This window comes from Perognathus longimembris, chromosome 10, assembly GCF_023159225.1.
Source record: "Perognathus longimembris pacificus isolate PPM17 chromosome 10, ASM2315922v1, whole genome shotgun sequence".
Classification (NCBI taxonomy): domain Eukaryota; kingdom Metazoa; phylum Chordata; class Mammalia; order Rodentia; family Heteromyidae; genus Perognathus; species Perognathus longimembris.
Window position 1 is genome coordinate 9,908,644 of NC_063170.1, and position 21,376 is coordinate 9,930,019.

Genomic DNA, 21,376 nt, shown 5'->3' on the forward strand with positions numbered 1-21,376 from the left:
AATAGGACACAGTAGCCAACAATGTCACACCAATTCAAGCTAGTGTATATGCCAAAAGCATTTGGTGAACAAAAAGTACTCTTTGATCCTTTCCTCTCTAAAAATGAATTCCCAAGCACAGATGCTGCAAGGGTTTTTTATAGATGCTCACTTCCAGGCTAATGTGTGTGAATCTAAATACCTACACAGCTTGTTTCCTTTTCTTTTTAAGGCTATATAAGACAAAGAAATCTCTCTTTCTTACAGAAGTAACTGACAAGATTACCTAATCCAATTCTTTTCGTTTATAGAGAGTAGATAGAATCCCCTCAGTTTAGAGAAAGAATGGACTATTTAAAGATGCCAAGTGATTAATTCAAGTCCACACAGCTAGTTAATAACAGAATTAAGATTAAAATGTCGGTTGTTTGGCTTCTATATGAGGACTCATTCTATAGTATCAACTTCTTTTCCCTAGTCCCTTTTTAAAAACTAGAATTCTTAGCTCTATTTATAAAATCATACCTCACTTAGAAATTGTGTTTTTTCTTGAGTAAAATTATATTTCAATCATATTTGGATAATGGTTTTATGACCAAAAAATGGTTTAAACAGACATGACTTTAATCTATATATTTTCTGAAAGAAAGAAGAGATGTAACCTCTCTAAAGTTTTTTTCTAGAGTTTGAGATAATAGGATGCCCTTAATGAAATGTTGGATCTGTCTTGAAGAAACTAATGATATTGCTTTATTTCAGGCACTAACTAGCTGAGAAAATGAGTTACTTTCATTCTCTATGAGAATGACTGGTCAGGACCTGAAGGTGTTCATAAATTTAAATGCCAGAGGAAGCAATTTTTCTTTGACTTTGTGAAAGTTATAAGCTTGCTTGTGTCCTGGATATACTAATTTGGAATTTTATCCCTTTCTATTTCTTATTTTCAAATCTAAACAGTCATTTGATTTGTACATAATTAAGCTTGAAGTGCTACTCACAAATTGGACAGAGACACACTGAACTAAATAATTATTAATTAAATCTTTTTTTTATTTATGCAACAGCTAAAGCACCAAGTTGTCAAATTACTGTTGCTTCTGCCTATTACCTCATTATTTTTTGGTTTCTATCTAAATTTGTGTGAACTTATACCCAACACACCATATCTATGAAATTACAAGAGATGGTTTCCTTTTGTTACACTAATTTACAGAGGCATGATTAATAAGTGGATACAGTTAATGTGCACATCTCAGTGAAGATTTGACATATAATCACCATTACCATGGCCAAACCACATTTTCATCACCTCCCAAAGTTTCCTCCCATCACCTTTATTATGATCTTATTTTTGTGTGGCAGTCCTGAAGCTTGAACTCTGGGCTTGAGTGCTGTCCCTGGGCTTTTGTGTTCAAGGCTGGTACTCTACCACTTGAACCATAGTTCCACTTCCAGCTTTTGGGTAGTTAATTTGGAGATGAGAGTCTACTGGACTTTTCCTGCCTGAGTTGGCTTTGAATTAAGATCCTCAGATCTCAGCCTACTGAGTAGCTAGGATTACAGGCATGAGCCACTGACACTCAGCTATTATTCTTTTTTCTATGGTATGAGCACTCACTAACATAATATCTACTCTTTTAGTACATTCTAAGTAATACTATGTTGTTGGCTACAGGCACTATGTGGTATGATAGAGCACCAACACCTATTTACCTAACATCACTAAACTGTGCACTTTTAAGCATCACTTCCTCATTTCCTCCCTTCCCACTTGGCATCTACCATTCTATCCTTCACTTCTATGAGCTCAATATTTTTAGATTCCATATATAAATTAGACACCACAATATTTATCTTTCTGTGGCTGGCATTTCACTTAGCATAATAAACACCAGCTTTCCACACTGTTGTAAATGGTAGGGCTGTTCTCATTTTTTTAACATTGAATAATATTCTGTTGCATGAATATGCCACAATTTCTTTATCACTTGATCATGTTGTCTTGCTTACATTCTTTCTTTTCTCCTCTCTCCAGTATTGGGGATTGTACTCAAGACTTTGTGATTGCTAGGCAAACACTCTTAACACTGGAGCCATGCTTCTAGTCTTGGTCCTTTAATAACAACCACATTAAGAGATATAAGATATTATTTAAAAATTCTTAAACAGGGATTTTACTATCCTCCTTTGTTTTCCTTTGCTGTACTCTTCTACTTTAGAATATTTTCATAAAAATCATACAAAGGACTGTGAGGGAAGCTGTGGTACCTGACTTTGTTGATCTCAAGGCCCAGCACTGTACAACAGTCGTGTTTACAGATTATTACAGTGACTTGAATGGGTACCAAGGCTTCACCAAAGAGGTACTTTTTGTTGTTGTTGTTTAAAAATAATTATACCAATTTTAAGAACATTCCCCATCTGTCCCCTCACACAAACAAACCATGGTGGTGTTGCCTTCAGAGGAGAAGTTTTGTGTCATTGACACGATGGAAGAACTTTCTAAGAATTGTAACTGCCAAGTATACCATTTATATTTAGGAGACTGTTAACCTATGCTAGATTGTCACCCCCACCCCTTTTCCTACAAAGGTTTACTGGTAAAACATGTCCTGGCTCGTAGCTGTCCTTCTAACCATACTATGGAAATGCAAGCACCCAATGTGAAATGGAGCACTTGCTGGGCACCACTGACACCATTCATATTTTACTTGTAGTCAAGTAGTCAGCATACCTAGACTTACCTTCTTGCATTGCCTAGATCATGTGTATATAATGAATGCTATATAATATACCTGGCCGGTCTGTTTTAATTTAATTGAATAAAGATACAAATACTTTTAAAAAAGATATTATTTCAGTGGGCATTACTGGATGTCCACAATGATTATCACTGTTGAGCATTATTTCATATATCTGGTAATTATTTGTATGTCTTCTTTAAAGAAATGTCTAAGTACTTTTCCCACTTTAAAATTGGGTGTTGTTTTTTTTTGCTATCTGTCAAGTTCCTTATAATTATCAATACATCCTTATACTTTTTGTCTCATCAATGTACTAGAACCTTTTAGCTAGATTCCATAACTACAACAAAGTTATTCTTATATATGAGTGGTTATAAAGAGTGGCATGATCCACAGGGGATGAAAACTTGAACTTATTCTGCCATCCTGCTAATATTGTATGCCTTAGATACTTTATACAGATTTAAAGGTTTCTTCATGAGAAAGAGCAACCTAACTATTTTTGGTATGTGACATTTTCTTATTTCTTTGTCTTTCATTAATACTGAAAAATAGTTGTTTTTACTTCAAAATGGGTACTTCCAGTATAATAAACATGAATGATATTGAAGATAAAGTAAGCACTTCATATTTCACTTAAATATAACTAAAATGGGTTTGGAAAGTTGTTGTGAATTACTATTTTTTCAAATACAAAGTTATTCTTTTATTAAGGTAAAATCACTATATAAAACAATAAAATCCACTGTTCCTTGAGATTTTCTTTCTCAAAATTTGCCTAAGATGTGAGGTATTTGGCCCGACACAGTGGTACATGCCTGTAATACCACCTACCTAGAAGGCAGAAGTCAGAGGGTAACAGTCTATGGTCAGCTGGCTCAGGCACAGGCATGAGACCCTACTTGAAACAAATAACAATAGCAAAAAGGAAGGGGAGTTTTGACTCAAGCCAGCAGACTTCTTGCCTAACAAACACAAGCCCTGAGTTCTCTCCCCAACCCTAAAAGATAGAGGATATTAATGAAATTAGTTTGCCATTATTATGTGTAAATGCATGTATATATGGTCATGTTATTTTAAATGACATAATTCCCAAATTAGTCGAATTGGTTAGATTAAGTAAAAATGTTAAACTTCAAAGCAAACTTCTGTCAGAAACAAATCTACAGGCTAAGGAAGAAAGAGTGACTATAGAAACAAAACTGAGAAACACATTATCTAAATAGGGTGAGTCAACCTTTAGAGGATAAAAAAATACATGTTAATGAGTGTTTTTTTCTTTTTGTGTGGTTACTGCTTAGTGAAGAGCTTAGTTCAGTGTACCAAACCAGCTAAAATTCTAAGAAAAAAATCTTGCGCCAATGGACAGACATACCATATAACCATGAACTTTAGTAGGTTGATATTTTAAGTGAATATCTGGAAACTTAAAAACATTACATTAAATGTCATTAAAATAAAAAAGACCAGTTGAGGAGATAGATTTGGGATAATTAGTATATCTCATCTACATAGCTGAGAAAAATGGAGTCTCTCCACAGAATAAACCCGAGTTTACAACATTTTTAAATTAGGGCAGCTCTTAAAGCTTGAAAGTGGTAAACACAGGTCTTATAAAATAAAATAAAACAAGATTACTTGATAAAACAAAATTTTCAGAAATTGTTACTGTGAGAGTAAAAAAAAAGCCAGGTGTGGTAGCACATGCATATAATTATATTTACTCAAGAGGTGGTAAGCAGGAGGATCGAAGTTCAAGGCCATTGTGGAAAAAAGTTAGCAAGACAATAAAAAGCTGGACATGGTGGCATGTGTCTATCATCCCAGCTACATGAGAAGTGTAAATGGGAGGCCTGCGTGTGATCCGGCCGGAGCAGGCATAAATGAGGTTATTCTAAAAGTAAAAAAAAAAAAAGAAAATAGGGCTGGAGATATGGTTCAAGTGGTAGAGTGCCTTCCAAGGACAGAGCTCTGAGTTCTACTCCAAACATCCCCACTGCCAACAAAAAATCCTAGTAATATATACACAAGTTGAAAAATTTTAAGTAATCTTCCCATGAGTAATTAAGCCTTTAGATTATAAAAATAAACTTTGAAAGTATCTTAATAAATAAAAGGATGCTAGAATCATGTCACTAAAGGAAGAGAAAAATATTTTCTTGATTGGTAACACATTTACTGAAAGTCAACATAAGTTAGTATCAATATGGCAACTGTATATTGTTATGCTATTTGCAGTCTTCATTTTCAATGGAGAAAATAAGCATAATTAATTAAGCCCATTTTATCAATATAGGATTTAACGAGAAAAAAAGGCTAACATTTTTTAACTCCAGGCGAAAATTGGGAAGGAATGAATTGTTTGTGACTCATAAGGTCTCTACCAATAGTCTTGTTTAAAAACACTAACTGTAGAAAGTAATAGCGAAGATTTGTTGCTATTTGGTACTTAAAAAACTAAGATTTGGTTTCTAAGCCATAAGTATAACTCATATGGGATTTCTTTTGCTGTTTGAGATGGGTGGTCTGTATCACTCTTCTGGCCCTGCCGCTGGCAGGGACAGCTAGGTTTAGAGCCCTGTACTAGGCAATGCCTGCTTAGTGTCGTAGCTTCTCTGCCAAGGCTGCCTCTATAACAAACAAGCACATACAAAAACAAGGTAAAGTAAAAGAAAAAGAATTGAATGAAGTCTAGGACAAAAGAGGGTGTGTATGTGAGAAGAACTTTATTAAGAAGAGGAGTATCTTGCCAGAGGCTGCTACTGCTCTCTCTCTCCAGAGTAAGTTCTTATATCTTTGTTTAAGTGCCTCTGATTCTAGGGGGTTCTTATATTCTGGGCTGTGCTCTGATTGGGTGCCCTTTTTATATAAGTAGGTGCTCGGAAGGGTGACACTTTATTTCTCAGGATCACAACATGCTCTTTTGTTGTTAATTCCTAATCAGGCCTCTTTTGCAAATCCTTTCCTCAGGGTGATGGAAAAGGCTGTATTAATCAGAAAGCGCTAAGGAGTAGAGGCAGGATGTTTTGAGACAATATCTCTTTTGCATCTGGTTTTAGCTTGCTAGCCAAGTCCAAGGGGTCCTTGGTCTTAACTAATCTACCCATTCACAATGAAAATTCATCTATGTGAAGTTCTAGGAAATTAACCTAAACAAGTGACAGGACTGAACAAAAGCTGTTTTGCCATGTTGGCCCAGGGTATAAGACTCATTTTCAAAGGAGATGTGTTAATGAAGACTGGAAATAAGTAGGCTTGGGAACCCATTTCTTGAGTCTTCAGAGTTTTCAACTCAGTACACAGACTAACACTGTAATCGAGGAGCTGTTATTCTGAGCTCTCAAAGCCAACTGTTAACAACTGGATAAGACAAAAGTCCATAGATAACTGAACACCATAGATTTTTTTCTTTGTTTTCTCCATTTTCCCCTTTGAGAAAAAGGCTGTAGTTGTTTGTTTGTCCCTGGGAAAAATTAGTTATCAGGATAAAGCTATTGTTTCAAAAGAATGACCACTAGTATCAAGTTTTCTTCTGTGAACTGAATGAGAGGGAGCTGTCTCATTCCCATAGGGGCTCAGAGCTATTGCTTTAAGGCAGGTAAGTCCCATGGACACATGTTAAGAAGGGACTAGCTGTGCTTTAGAGAGTTAATTCTCAGAAAAAGACATAGATCCTCAGGCAATGATGGCAAACAATGAGCAATGGGTTTCATGGGGTGAGTGTATCATCCAAAATGGCAGATGTGTAAAGTGAGTAGCAGCGTGAGATTGACTGTTTGTGGATGATGGTCTCGTGAAACTTTGTGTGATCTTTTACTTTAAACTATATTAAGTCTGTAAAGTATTCATGAAAAAAGAAATAATGTTTAACATAGGAGATTTCAAAGACTAAATTAATCACAGATAATGTATTATGAAGAAAAGTCTAACTTAAGGAATTTAAAGATGAAACAAAAATACTGTAACTGACATAATAGTAGCTATTACTTATTAAGAGGAAAATAAGCCTGTTTATATTATTTTATTGCTATTGTCATAGTTTGCCTAGTAATAGCTTCCTATAAATTTGTTCATGTCAGTTCTTTAAAAATCTCCAGTGAGGTTTTATCTCACTCAGGATAAAAGGCAGATTCTATGGAATTCAACCATAACAGACTACCTATAGTTTCAATGATCTCACCTACTACTGCTTTTTCTTACATACTCAACTCCTGTATACTGGACTTCTCAAGCGTACTAGGGCACAGCCCTACCTCAGATTTTTGCATATAACATGACTCATTCTTTCAGCCTTCTACCATAGTTTATAAAGAAATGAAAGGTGAAAAATCTTTCAATCATGATGACTGCAAGAGAAAAAGTATGGTTTAGAGTTCTTATTCCTCTTCTGGACTAAGAGAAAAAATAAGTATGGGGGCTAAAGTTGGGGCTCAAGAGAGCACCTGCCTAGGGAGCATAAGACCCTGAGTTCAATTTCAAAAAAATATGGCAAAACAAACAAAAAACACAAGGCTTTGGTGGCTGTAATTATAGTGTTTAGGAAGCTGGGATCTGAGGATCATGTTTTCAAAGTCAGGTTGAACAGAAGGAGTGAGAGACTCCATCACAAATTAGCTAAAAACCCCTTGATTGGAGTTATGGCTCAAGAGGTAGAGTGTTAGCCATGAGCTAAAAGTAAGTTTAGCAAGAGCATGTGGCCCTGAGCTCAAGCCCCATTACTAAAAAAAATGATATTAATAATAAGCATGAAGGAGTAGAATACAGTGAGAAGAGTTTGCTTCAAAGTGAACTCAAATGAAAAATCTAAAAAGGTTTCCAGGGAAAGGTTTATTAGAGAGGGAAAATACACTTAATTCAGGCTTAATTTCAGCTTTCTCAGAGTAAGAAGAAAAAAACATGCTTTTCATAAATGAAGTACCCAAAATTGCATTTTTATCATCTGTCAAAAAGAATGTTGCTATAAAAAGCATACAGGAATAATCGTCTAATATTTAATTTTAAAATGAAATAGGTAATACATGTTACCCTTAATTCATGGGGAAACACACAAACACACACACACAAAAGCATACATTTCTTAGAAATGTGGAAAAATCTAAGACTGTGTGTATTGTTGGCACTGACTGAGATTTTTCCAGTTTTTTTGGGAAGCATAGACCATAGGAAAGGATAAAAGACATTTATTTCTTCTATTCTACAAGCTCTTCAAAGGTTTACCTCCATCATCAAGCCAGGCTATTACAAAAGACTGCATCAGGCAACCTGCAGAAGATCGCCCTCTAGTGTTGCTGTGCCCATGAAATAGTCTTCTATCCATTTTCTTTTTCACGAATCACTGCTTATACCAAACCTTAGGGATTTTCTTTCTTTCTTGTTTGCTTGTTTGTTTTCTGGGAGCAGAAAGACAAGTGATGCCTTTAGACAATTTTAGTTTTTAATTTTAAGTATAATGGTCATATATAAAAGAAGGTTTAAATTACCTTTATGAGATGAGTTACATCCACTTAGAAAGTAATATATCTTTTGTTTAAAAGCTAGTTTTTAAAGAAAACAATTTGCATAAAGTGTTGGGATATTTCACAGAAAAATAAGTTTGTTCTATAAGGAAAAATGTTGACTGAGGCAGGATTATCACAAATTTAGGCCAATTTCTCAATCTCTGGAAATTTAGCTATTTAGGTTGACATCTTTATTTCTGTTAGCATGGTAAGATATTCTGTTCATCTTTGACCAAAAATCAAAAGATGATAACAAGAAAAACACACTCCTGGATCTAAAGCATATATTTAAATTCCAGGAAGAAAAAAAGCATTAACTAACAAAAGGCAACATTAAACAACATTAACATATCCCTTTAAATGCTGCTGAAATGGAACAGAAAGAAATTTAATAACCCCACAAACTATTACTTTATCTCACATATAATTTTTCCCTTATTTTAAGAAGTAGGGAGTCTTGCTTATGTTGCTTATGCAGGCCTCAAGTCTTAGGTTTCAGTGATTCTCCTGCATCAGCCTCCCAAGTAGCTTAGACTACAGTAACCTGTCACCATGTCTCACACAGTCTTCTCTAAAACAGTCTTTACATAATGAATTACAGGTACAGATAGAGTGGAAAATACTGTTTTCAAGAAGAATTAATAATCAAAGGTTAACAATCAAAAAAATTAATAAATGTATGTGCAGGATGTATATGTATGAATGCATATTTGTATATTTCTAATAATTCTGTTTAATAATTAAAGTGAAGATAAAAAACTTGGCCCAAAACATTGATAAATATAAGATCCCTGAAACTGTCTTCTGGTAAGGAAACCCAGAACACTTGTTAGAGAAAGTCTTAGAATAAATATATATGTTAGATTTTTCAAAGTTTTGTTTTTCTGTTTAGTGATTGGTGGCAGAGAGTATGTTAGTCTATACTGTGTACATTAGATAAGTTAAACATATACAATAAAAAGTACTAACCCAAAATATAAGCATTACAAATAGAAGGTATATTCTTCGAGCTTGGGACAATATTTAGAAATAAAATATTTGTGAAAGATAGCTCTGATTATCTAAATAAAACTTTTAGATTGTATCTAAATAGAACACAAGCTCTAGAAAATCCAGTACAACAAAGAAATGGGTAGAAAAAGGCTACAACATTTGAAGTAGAAAAGCCTCTGGGTTCTTTTTCTGTCCCTGGCTCTCACCACTGACCTTGCTAAAGTCAGCGTCTCTACCAAATAAGGGTAATAACTCTTGCCAGAAATCATACAGGAGTGTTGATAAGAGGAGGATTAGTGATACTGTATAAAGCTTAGGCAATTTTACTGTGCTGTGAACACTTTTGGAAAAGAGAATGCTCTTTTGCTGTCCCACAAAAGCTTAAAGGTGATAATAATGGATGTATAAAACAAAGTCAAATTCCACTTAATTTCCTCATTTCTGTTTATCTTGTTTCTTCCATGTACTATTTTTATTATTTGTTAATATTTTTATGAATTTCTAGTTCATCTTTTGTCGCCTTATTTGCTTTATTTTTATTTTTCTACTTATATGAAATAAGAACTTATTTTTGTCTTGAGTTTTTCCCTTCCTTCATTCTATTTATATGTGTAAATATTCCAGTTTTCCTTCTAATATTTATCTCTATGCTGTTAACAATAATAAAAGCATTATTATAACTGTTATTTAACATATGTGAAAGTGATTTGTAAACAAACTATAATCTCATTCCATATATTTACTCAAGTTACTCTCAATTAGAAAATTATTGATAGTTTATGTATCTTACATCTGAAGCCCTAAACAGGTAAAACATTTCAATGGTAGGAAAATTTTTTATTGAAAGAAGAAATAACCACTGGGCATAATAAACTAACAAAAAACTTCATTATAGTTTATTCATAGCTGTCCTAGTAAATAAAAGTACAGATATTTCAGACAAATTTCCAAGTTACAAAATATATATGTCTCAATTTATAGGATGAGATGTATTTATATTTTATAGAACTTCAAGGTTAAAATGTTTCACATTTTTATTTTTAACTATTACTGAGTAATAGTATTCACTTAATATATAAAATAAGGAAAATACTATTTCACTGTGGTCTTAGAATGATTAATTATGCCTTTATATTAGAACAAAGGCGATGTAAACATATGGTATTATTATTTTAATACAGGTAATTCATTGTAGTATGAAACAGCCTTATATAGACCAAACAATAATCACTTAACTGCATGAGATAAAATAGACTCCCACTGAAGAATGAAGGAATGTCTCTTTGTACTTCTAATTTGTTTTTAATAAATGATACATAACAAATGGCAACATTCTAATTTATCACAGTTTTGGATAGTGGTTGAATGGGGGATGGGAATGTATGAAGTCTAGCAGCTGTTTGCATAGTTGGTGAAACCTTCTGTGTTAAAGAGCATTATTCTTCAGGTCTGTGAATGTGTACACTCTCCTAAGGTCCTTTCAGGTAGGCATGAGTAACTGGAAGCACTCCATCTGCAGCACAGGGTTCTTGGTCCACATCTTTATAAACATCCAATTCATTTATTATTGGTTTTACACACACACACACACACACACACACACACACACACACACACTTCTACTGAAATTAATACATAGAGGATAGCACAGCCTCTTTTTCCTAACAAATGTGAGAAATATGTTGAGATCATAATTTTTTTCCCTTAAGGGTAAAATAAGAGAAACAACAACAAAAGCAGTACTTGAAAAACTGTTAGGTGTAAGTGAACTGAACACTTCAGGGGGGGAAGGGGGAGGGGGGTATGAGGGACAAGGTAACAAAGAGTACAAGAAATGTATCCAATGCCTAACGTATGAAACTGTAACCTCTCTGTACATCAGTTTTATAATAAAAAAAGAAAAATAATAATTTTTTTCCCTTTCAAATCTGTTATTTGGCTGCCAGACATTAAATTCTAAAAACCCAGCTTATGTATTTCTTTCATGGTATATTTTAATAAGCAGAAGACATGATGGTGTTTAAATTTGTCTTTAGGAATCCAGTAGCAATTTACTGTCATACCTAGATTCTCCTTACATGTAGCATTGTGTTGTAATTTTTTTAAATATTTTTACTCAACTAGTAAAAATAAAGGGATATACTATTTTTACAAAAAAATTAGCAAATATCTAACAGTGGTATTCTGCTTACTGGAGGAGGAATATTTGTGTTCATTTTAATATATCTCTTCTATATTTGCTGAAGAAGGTAGGTTTTATCACTTGATATAATTTTTTTAAATGCTAGCATGTGTTTGTTAAATGCTGCTTGTATGAACCATATCTGTTACTGCCTGTATGCATGGCTTTTGGCTTGCAAAGACAGACTCTAATGCCTAGCATTATCCTGTAATAATAGAAGTTGGAAGAGAAACAATTGTATCCTTTAAAAAAAAAAGGTAGAAATATACAAAGGCTGCAACCAACTATTTCATATAACCACAGATAACTCATTGTAAAAATATTTAAGGTTTACTTTCTATACAAAAATCTCCCTTTCTATATTGGATTACCCATGAGTGTCTTTGTTGTCACACAACATGCTTTCTCTCTGCTGAACATGTGGGGCAAATCTCTATTATAACTTGTTAGATTTTAGGAGATTTCACTTACTAATAATCAGCACAAATTCACCTTTTTCTCTATGTTCTTTATGAAACTATGCACAGATAAATAGAGCCAAAATGGAGCCTTTCACACATTTCTACAAAGCTATAGAACTGTCTATCATATAGTGGATAAACAATTGAATACACATAAAAATGCAGGTGTATTTTACCATATAAAATTTTTACATTGTAAAAAAGTGTTCGAACGGCCTTCTGCCTCAATACTCCACAGTATTCTTCATGTGTTCACATGAATACACATGTACAGCTCTATTTCTATAAAGTCAAATTCATCCAATGTTGCATAGTCTGGTTAGTATTTCTCTATCTTTTCCTTCTTTAAATGTGACTAGCTATTTACACCCTAACAATTCTGGTACAGAGCTGATTTAGCATTTTTATTGGAATGTGAAAGCTCTTAAAAGAAGAAAAAAAAATCTAATCAGGCTGAAGAAATAGAAAACTTGCTGAATTTTCTTTCCCCCCATAAGACCCCCCTGAATCCTATCAAAAGCACATCTTCCATTCATTGCTTCCCAGTGTCATTATGACAAGCGGCTACAAATCAATAGCAGAGGGAAAGGCAGGACCAGCCCGTACTCACCAAGTGATAAAGATTCACTCTCAGCCCCGATTTGCTAATAGCCCATAATAGCAGCCATTGGCGCCCTGCATTAAATCATACATTTCACTCTGCGTTTATTATGGGATTTTTAAAACTCCTCACCAAATTGGATTTTCTCGATGGTCTCTAATTTCCACATTTATCATTTAAAATTAAACTCCTCTGTGGAGGGGGACGAGAAGGAGAAGGTAGAGAGAGGCCAGACTGTACTATATTTTTCCTTTTCACCCCTCCCCTTTATGAAAACCCATAAATAATACTAGGTATCATAGCCATAAGCAGCAGGGTTGTTGTTATTGTTGGTTTTAAATATAACAAAAAAAGTCCAGAAATCAGACTGAAATGGTATACATATCCTGATTTGTAAATAAAGTTGATAATTCCAGAGAACAAAACATGCATATAAAGCAGGTTTTAAATGAAAGAAAACTAGCAAGAAAAAGTTCTCTGTAATGTTGCAATAAAAGTGAATTATAAAAATAAGTACAAGTTTGTAACATTATTTAAGTGCTTCTGGGAGAGGGAAAGGGCACTGGGCAAGTAATGCATTCTGGTTTATAAAAGTGCAACTGATCTTATTCCAATGCTCAGTGACAGATGAAAAGTAAAATTCTCTTAATTGGTTCTAGTCCTGAAACAGCTTGCTTACCTAACCCTATACTTTACTCAAAAAATTATTGTGAAGTTTCAGAGTCCTGTGACTAAAAGCTACCTCTTGGTTGCTGTAGCCAAAATAAATAAATAAATAAAAATCTTGGGCTGGGGATATAGCCTAGTGGCAAGAGTGCCTGCCTCGGATACACGAGGCCCTAGGTTCGATTCCCCAGCACCACATATACAGAAAATGGCCAGAAGCGGCGCTGTGGCTCAAGTGGCAGAGTGCTAGCCTTGAGCGGGAAGAAGCCAGGGACAGTGCTCAGGCCCTGAGTCCAAGGCCCAGGACTGGCCAAAAAAAAAAAAAAAAAAAAAAATCTTACATACCTCACAGATACCTCTGAAGCAGTGGAATGGAATGATCCCACTCTACTTAAATTATGGAAAATGTAAGTAAATGTTCTATGTTTTTAGATAAAATTATGCTGCTAATCTTTGGGAATAAAAGTGAAAAAGTAAACTTCAGCATATAATAAAAGAGTCTCTGGTTTCTCAAGGTTGCACAACTGATACGATGTGTGGCCAAACTCTAAGTGCTGGATTCTTGTGTCACAGGCACCTGCCCACATTATGCCAGTTGCCCACAAGACCCATGGGCTCCAAGGACATTGGTACATACATAAGGATGCTTGGAAAAGCTAAGCTTTAATGAAATGTCAAGTAGTCCCTTCCTTTGGGGGACTTCTTCAATAATAAAACCCATACCGGTATCATTTTTCCCTAAAGAAACAGAGGAACGACTTTATAAAGTGGGCATTTAAAGTGGAGTTAGAAACTTGTCATTTTATAATATCTTTAATTTTTATCCTTATTGGCCTCCTTCTGTTTTGGAATTTCTGTTGACAATTCTATGACATGTTTTAGTGAGATCCTTCAAAAATGTACAGCATGAATTTTCATTTTACAAATGCTTTTGTAATCAGTCATCAGACCAAGAAACAAAACAATTTACCAGTACCCCTAGCGCCCCCTCACCCCGTTCCTTTTTCAATCACTTCCAACTGTCAAAGGTATTCCTCTATTTTGCTTGTAACTTCATAGATTAATTCTACCTATTTTGAAACTTCATAGAGATGTCATCTAGTATTACCTTGTGTCTTCTTTTACTCAAAATCATGTAAGATTAATACATGTTGATACAGGTAGCTATGGCTCATTCCTACTCTGCTGTGGCCAGAAGACCAAATCTGGCCTATTGCTTGCTTTCTTTTACAGCTTATGAGCTAAAGAATTTCTTTCCTTTTTTTTTTAAGTCCAGGCTGGAACTTGTGATCCTCCTGCCTCATTCCACTCATTGATTACCAGAATGAGCCAGCATTTTTTCACATTTTTAAATGTAAAAAAAAAATCTTCAAGAAAATAAGATGATATTTCAATACATGTGAAAATTGTATATAATTCATACTTCAGTGCTCATAAGTAAAAACTGTCAAACTCTTTTTAGTATTGTTAATGGCTGTGTTTCATGCCACAACAAAAGAAGTCGAGCATCTGGGGTAGAAATCCCTGTCACAAAAAGAACCTACCATATTTGCACTCTGTCCTTTTATAGAAAATGGATCTTGGTTGCAAAGTGTTCTACTGTGTGAATGTACTACCATTTATTTGCCCATCCTACTGTCTCAAGTATTGAGCTATTACTATTCTATACTATGAACCTTTTACATGATGTCTTTGGCAGACATATACAAATAGAGGAATGGAACTCCTAAGCACAGGCAAGATATGTGCTTTGCTTTGTCATATCTATGTCTTCTATAATATGAGATGTATAACTTATTTGCTTTTTAAGGGGGGAGAATTATTTTGATGAATGCGAGTTCTTAATTTTAATGTGGATCAATGTGTCCATTTTTGCCTATGTATTTTTTCTGGTATGTTTAAGAAATGTGGCCTATCCCAAAGATATGAAAATTATACATTCATTTAGATTTTTCATTTATACAAATAGGTCATTTATGAGTAATAATTTCTTTCCAACAGTGCTTTTGATTTTTCTTGTATTATGGCTAAGGATCTCTATTAAGCACAATGCTTAACAGAAGTGTTGATCAGGGACATCTTTATCTTGATTTGAAAAAAAGTCTTTGGCAAGATGAGCTAACCAATTCCTCCCTTTGCTGCTTCAAGGTAGGTTTATTCTCTTTCCACCCCCTCACTATTAACATGGGAAATTATATTGATTTGAAAATGTTAAACCATCTGTGCATTTCTGGATATACTGCAGCTGATCACAATTTGTAATAGTTCCGATAAACTGATGGGATCAATTTTATTTTATTTTTATTTAGAACTTTTATATGTAATGTTTGTGCCAAAGACTAGTTCATGATTTTCTTTTTTTTTTTTTTAACAATATCGTTGCTTGTTTTGATACCACATTATTTTTAAAGGTCTCTAATGAAATAGTAAGAACTGCTTATGGAAAACAGGAAGTTTTTAGTGGAAACTAAAGATGCTGTATTTTGAAAATAATGGAATGGGGAGATCTGATGCTTAAAAATGTTTTTTCTTATTATACTTAAAGTTCCCTACATGATTTGCTATGCCCTAGTTCTCACGACTTCTATACAACCCTTTTTTCCCTCCTTTAAAAAAGTAACCCTGAACTGGTTGTACAAAGAAGTTACAATTTAATATAATCTTTTGTGCTTTTTGTGTATCTTTCAACTTTTTGAAGATTCTTCTAAGTTTTCCTCCATTTCTCTGCATGGTGAATTCAATAGTCTATGGTAAAGGCTTCTGTCAATAATTATGTTACTACTCCCTGTAAAAATAGATATTGTAGAATATAATAAAGAAATAGAAGATATCTTCTCTGCTCTGGATAGATTTACAATCCAGTAAGCTAAATCAGTGCTTTTAAATTTTTTTAATTCAGCTATGGAGTCACTTTTAATTAAATTTCTTCACTCAAGTTCATGAAGCTTTCAAACATGTCTTTCTATTAGAAGGGGGAAACAAGTTAATGAAAGAAAAAAATGGGAATAAAGAAACGCAGAAATAAGGTACAAAATAACTCACAGCCACACAAACAAATACAACCATTATTAGCATTTAAATCTTGTTGTAGACAATCTTTGATACGGTTCATCATCATATTTTCTTTATAGTAGGTACCTCCATAATTGATGTTTCTAAACACCTTCATCTATGTGTGACTTTTAATTTTATATAGGCTTTTCCAAAACATTTTAAAAGATAAACTCAGAAAAGCTTCTATAGTTTATGTCTTTACAAAACTATGAAGTACAAGATCAAGGAAATTAAATTCCAGTCTTTCTCAATGACATGGCTTAACTTATGCCTTCCAATTTAGAGAGCTACCATTATATTTCCTGATATGCCCCATAATATGTTAAATCATTGTAAGCAGTCTTCATCTCTTATGCACAATACATTGAGATGAGCGGAAATACTTCTAAATTTACTGTATGTTATTGAAATACAGGGTTTCCATCTCAAAATTGAATTGAGTTTGAGACCTGCCACCACTACTCATAGAACATATAATCTTAGTCATTTATACTCTCTGTATCTTAGTCCTTTGTATTTGAAAGGAAACAATAGTAATGACCTCATATAGTTGTGAGGATTACATAAGCCGATAGAAGTAAAGTACTTGAGGAACACAGAAAGCACTCAGAAAATGCAGCTTTGTATAGACAAAGTTGTTTTAAATATATTCAGGGAGCAGTTATACTTTCAGTTTTTACTCAAAGTTCTTTTGAGTTTTTCCCTACCAAAACCCCTCTTCTCTTCAATCCTGAAAACTGTATCTTTTTAAGACTATTTAGTTTATATTCACTGTTTTTTTGTCCACTGTTATATGTTCTGTATCTTATTCTTGAAATAATGTGAAAGTTCTCTGCTTTTAAAATGTGCTTTTAAAAGCTGACTCCTATTATGAAGGCCTCTATCTAAGTTAACTCCATTAGCTATAAGTAGATAAAAGCTGGAATGGAAGTAATGAAGAAAGGGAGCATATTAAACAGGTAGCATTGTCAGGATTTTCCCAGTTCTCTCTTTTGTTTGGCTGAACTAAAATTCATAGAGTATAGCTTCTATTTGTTCAATTAAGGGGGTCAATTAAGGAGCTGGCACTCAATAAATGTTTATTACTCTCAGTGATGCAATATAATATGGATGATATTAAAATGAACGAAATAAATCAGGCCAGAAGCAAGAAAGAATTTTAATAAAAAATCAAAATACATGCTTGAACACCTGATTGTTGTAACTTTGTTCTTTGCCTTTATAAGCCCTGTGTAATCACAGCTCGAGGCTTCCTCCTTAACCTCTGCTGTGTCGGTGGGTAGGATGAGGCCCGAGTTGCAGCTTGCTTAAATAAAGCCTTGCCTTGCTTGCAAAAAATCAAAAATCAAAATACAAACCCCAAAGAGTTGTTTTTGAGGTTGCAAGATTTTATGTCATGACAGGAGACTTGAGAGTTTATAGAATGAAAGTTTAAAATCTTAAAATGCAATCTTAAAAGCCTGAAGTCTTGCATATAAGACTATAACACTGTTGTCATTACACTTTAAGTACTAGACAGTATTTCTTTACAAAGTTACATGATTATTTTGTAATACGGTAGTTTTGTAAAACATCCAGCTATGATCAAGGTGATAGACGCAGGAAAAAGAAAGAGTTACATTGAGCATGGGATGTTTTAATTATGAGCTGAGTCCTTGCAATTTTTGAGAACCAGTTTTATGCAATCACACTTTCTGTGGACTCTATGTAGTGTCCTCACATTTTTAAAAACTGTTTAAGAATCTGAAACATCCTGTGGTTTATTGATTTTGTAACCACACACCGTGCCACTCACGTTCATCACTTGTTTCTTGTGACTACTGCCTCTTGAAGAGCATGAAAGGTAGAAAATGTGACACAACTGTCTCAAATTGGATGACTCACTTTAAATACTGAACAGGAACAAAAGCATCTTAAATGACCACTACAAACATTTTCTTTCCAAATGGAACTGATCTTTGAAACCTAGTTCAATTCCGTCAACAGGCAAATAATTACTAAGATGAACACTTTCAGAATATATTATGGATGCCAGCAGATTAGTTTTCTCTAATATGATAAAAAAAATTCCATCTCTTTAGTTCTTAGTGATCCCTGATCTTATTCAAATTTAGTTTTATCCAGCACCAATCAAGTCTCGCCTAGCCACATAGATTTTAATCCTTCATTATTTAACCCAAGTATTCTTATAAGGGAGATTATAAGTGAGATGTTATAAGGGGGATGTTTGTGGACAGAAAAGGAGGATGCAGTGTGAAGACAGAAGCCAAGACAGGAGTGATACCATTACAAACAAACAACTCATATGTTCTTCACTGGGGAAATTCTTTAAAAATAATTCTGTTGCATTTACACCATGTAATATCAGTTATCAATACAACAGGAAGGCCTACTTATATACATGAAAACCAAGATGAATTCCACAGAGGATGAGAGTAAAAACTAATCAAATAAAAATCTCCAAAGATTACATACTCTATGGTACAAAATATTCTTGTCATAAACATAACAAAATTATACAAATGAATAGATTAATAACTCCAGGGGTGAGGATGGTAGGAAGAGGTGAGAAGTAGGTATGATTATAGTAGGTATGATTAATGGATCCTAGATGGAAAGATTCTGCATCTCCACTCCATCAGTGCTGACATCTGGGTTGTGAGATGTGCAACAGGCTTTTGCAAGATGTTACAAAAAGGGGGGCTGGGGATATGGCCTAGTGGCAAGAGTGCTTGCCTTGTATACATGAAGCCCTGGGTTTAATTCCCCAGCACCACATATACAGAAAGCGGCCAGAAGTGGCGCTGTGGCTCAAGTGGCAGAGTGCTAGCCTTGAGCAAAAAGAAGCCAGGGACAGTGCTCAGGCCCTGAGTCCAAGCCTCAGGACTAGCACCCCCCCCCCAAAAAAAAAATTATAAAAAGGGTACACAAGAGTCTCTACAGATTATTTCTTAACTCCCTGTGAACCTACAAGAATCTTCAAAAAATAATTTTAAGAAATGGTCATCTGGGGTCACTGAGAGTAGAAATTTAGAAATAAAAATCAAGGCAGAAAGTAACTCTATCAACTTAAATATACAAATGCATCATAAAATAAAATTCAGTCTTTTAAAAAGTGACTACTTCTCTTTTGACAAACTATGTTATACTATACTTAAAGGTCCAATATCTTTGAAATATGCTTTCCTCCCTTCTCCTTTGTACTCTACTTATCCGAAAAAGTGGTTTTTGTTGTTGTTTTGTTTTGCTAGAGCTAGAGCTTATTGTTTTGTTGGTTAATTGCAGATGGACTCGCACAGATTTTTCTGCCCAGGCTTACTTCAAACTTCCTTCTTCAGGTCTTGTCTCTTGAGTAGCTAGGACTGTAAGTGTGAGCCACCAGTATCCAGCTATGCAATATTAAAAACAAAGCCATGAGGCATGCTGGATATCCTCAGAAAAACCTTTCAAATTCACTTCTGGTGGTTATTTCAATTTTCCCTGAGGAATTCTGTTAACTTTTATTTTCATATTGAATTAGAAGATTCCTTTGCCACCTTTTATCTCTTCACTTCCCTCAAAATTTCAGCCTGTTTTAAATGCCATAACCCCATCCCCATTTAAAGGAGTTGATATTTATTCCTTTATTTGCCTTGTTCAATCAGGTGCCTAGCTCACTTTAAAATAAAATCGAGGCAGGGTTGTACATGTTATCTAGGCCACCTTTGGATTCATGATTCCCCTTAGCCATCTGAGTAGCAGGAATTATAACCATGCGCCACTAAGCCCAGCATGTGTGCCTGCAGTTGTGCACACGCACCCCATGTACACACACTCCCCACACCCATATATTTATATGAATGTGTTCATCTCATATTGTTACTCATTACTACTCAAGGGCAGTTAATTGCTCTTCATATGCTTAGAACACTGTTTTTCAAAAGGAGCACAGACTTTTATGACAATTTTTCATCCATGGTTTTGAGTCACAATGTAAATGAGCCTTGTGGATCACAGCTAACAAGAAAAAAAAAAAGTATGTATGGTCTAATTACTATACCTGAAATTCAAGACCTATCATATTCGTTTACCTAAATATGCTCATTGTTCATTATTTGCTTCACAGCTCCACTGTCCCTCTCAAGTTGATCGACATGCCCTACCTAACAGCGTTTGTTTTCCCAACCATGTCTTTTTTTGCAGACATGTACCAGAGATTTCAGGAAGTATAAAATGAGAGAGAAGGACAGCAGAGGAAGCTGAAAACAAGTCTTGTAATTTTGCTAGGCAAAGGGAATGCCTTCTATGTGAAATGTTCTTTTATCACCCCAACAGAGAAAGTATTGTTCCCTTATCTGAAATCTTACCATACTTGCTCTCATTTCTGTTCTTATGGTGATTATGTAATGCCTTTTATTATAATGATTTGTTATCCTATAGTCCTTATTTTAATCTAATACCTTAAAACATTAGTATTGTACCTTATATCTTTTTCTTAATAAAACATTTAATGCTTTAAAAAAAAGTTAAGATAAGTTCAACTAGCTCCCAGCTTAAGAAATAAAACATTAAAGATAAGACCAAACTATCCTGTCACAGGGTTTTCTATCCCAGTCCTTCCCCTAGAAGAGGTAACCGTTACTCTAAATTGAATACATGCTTTTATTCTTTTTATTGCATATGTCTATCTCTGCATCTTAAACCATTTTGAGGACATCTTACTTCACATATTATAATATTTTGTTACTGATTTACTTTGCTTTACACTGCTTTATATTTGCTCGTGGTGTTGCAAATTTCACTTTGTTTACTAACTGACATTTATAACATTCTTTCATAGTAATCCTCACAGGATATTTATCATTTCTCTTGTTGACAAATAGCTTGTTTCCATATACTCAGTCTTCACACAAAAGTAAAAATGCCCTTGAAGAAAAAATATATGTGGATTCGATCTATAGAGCATAAGCACTTCAGTCTTTAGTCCATGATACTGAAATAATTTCCTAGTCTATGATTGCATTTTCATTGCTAATGCTTTCTTCCAACGAACAAAAAAATTTAACTTCTGGAAAAGTGACAGCTATATTAATTTCTTACAAGTTACAGTTTCATTTGTGTTTTCTAACTATACAGTAGTTTGGAAAACCTATTTTTCTGGGACATTGTCAATTGCAGCTAAATTTCAAATTTATTGGCATAAAGTCATGACAATGTTC

General features: G+C 34.2%; 1 pseudogene; it reads left to right on the forward strand.

The window, feature by feature from the left end:
* The first annotated feature begins 2,423 nt into the window (after window positions 1-2,423).
* LOC125357879 overlaps window positions 2,424-21,376 on the forward strand; it is a 97,894-nt pseudogene continuing 78,941 nt past the window's right edge.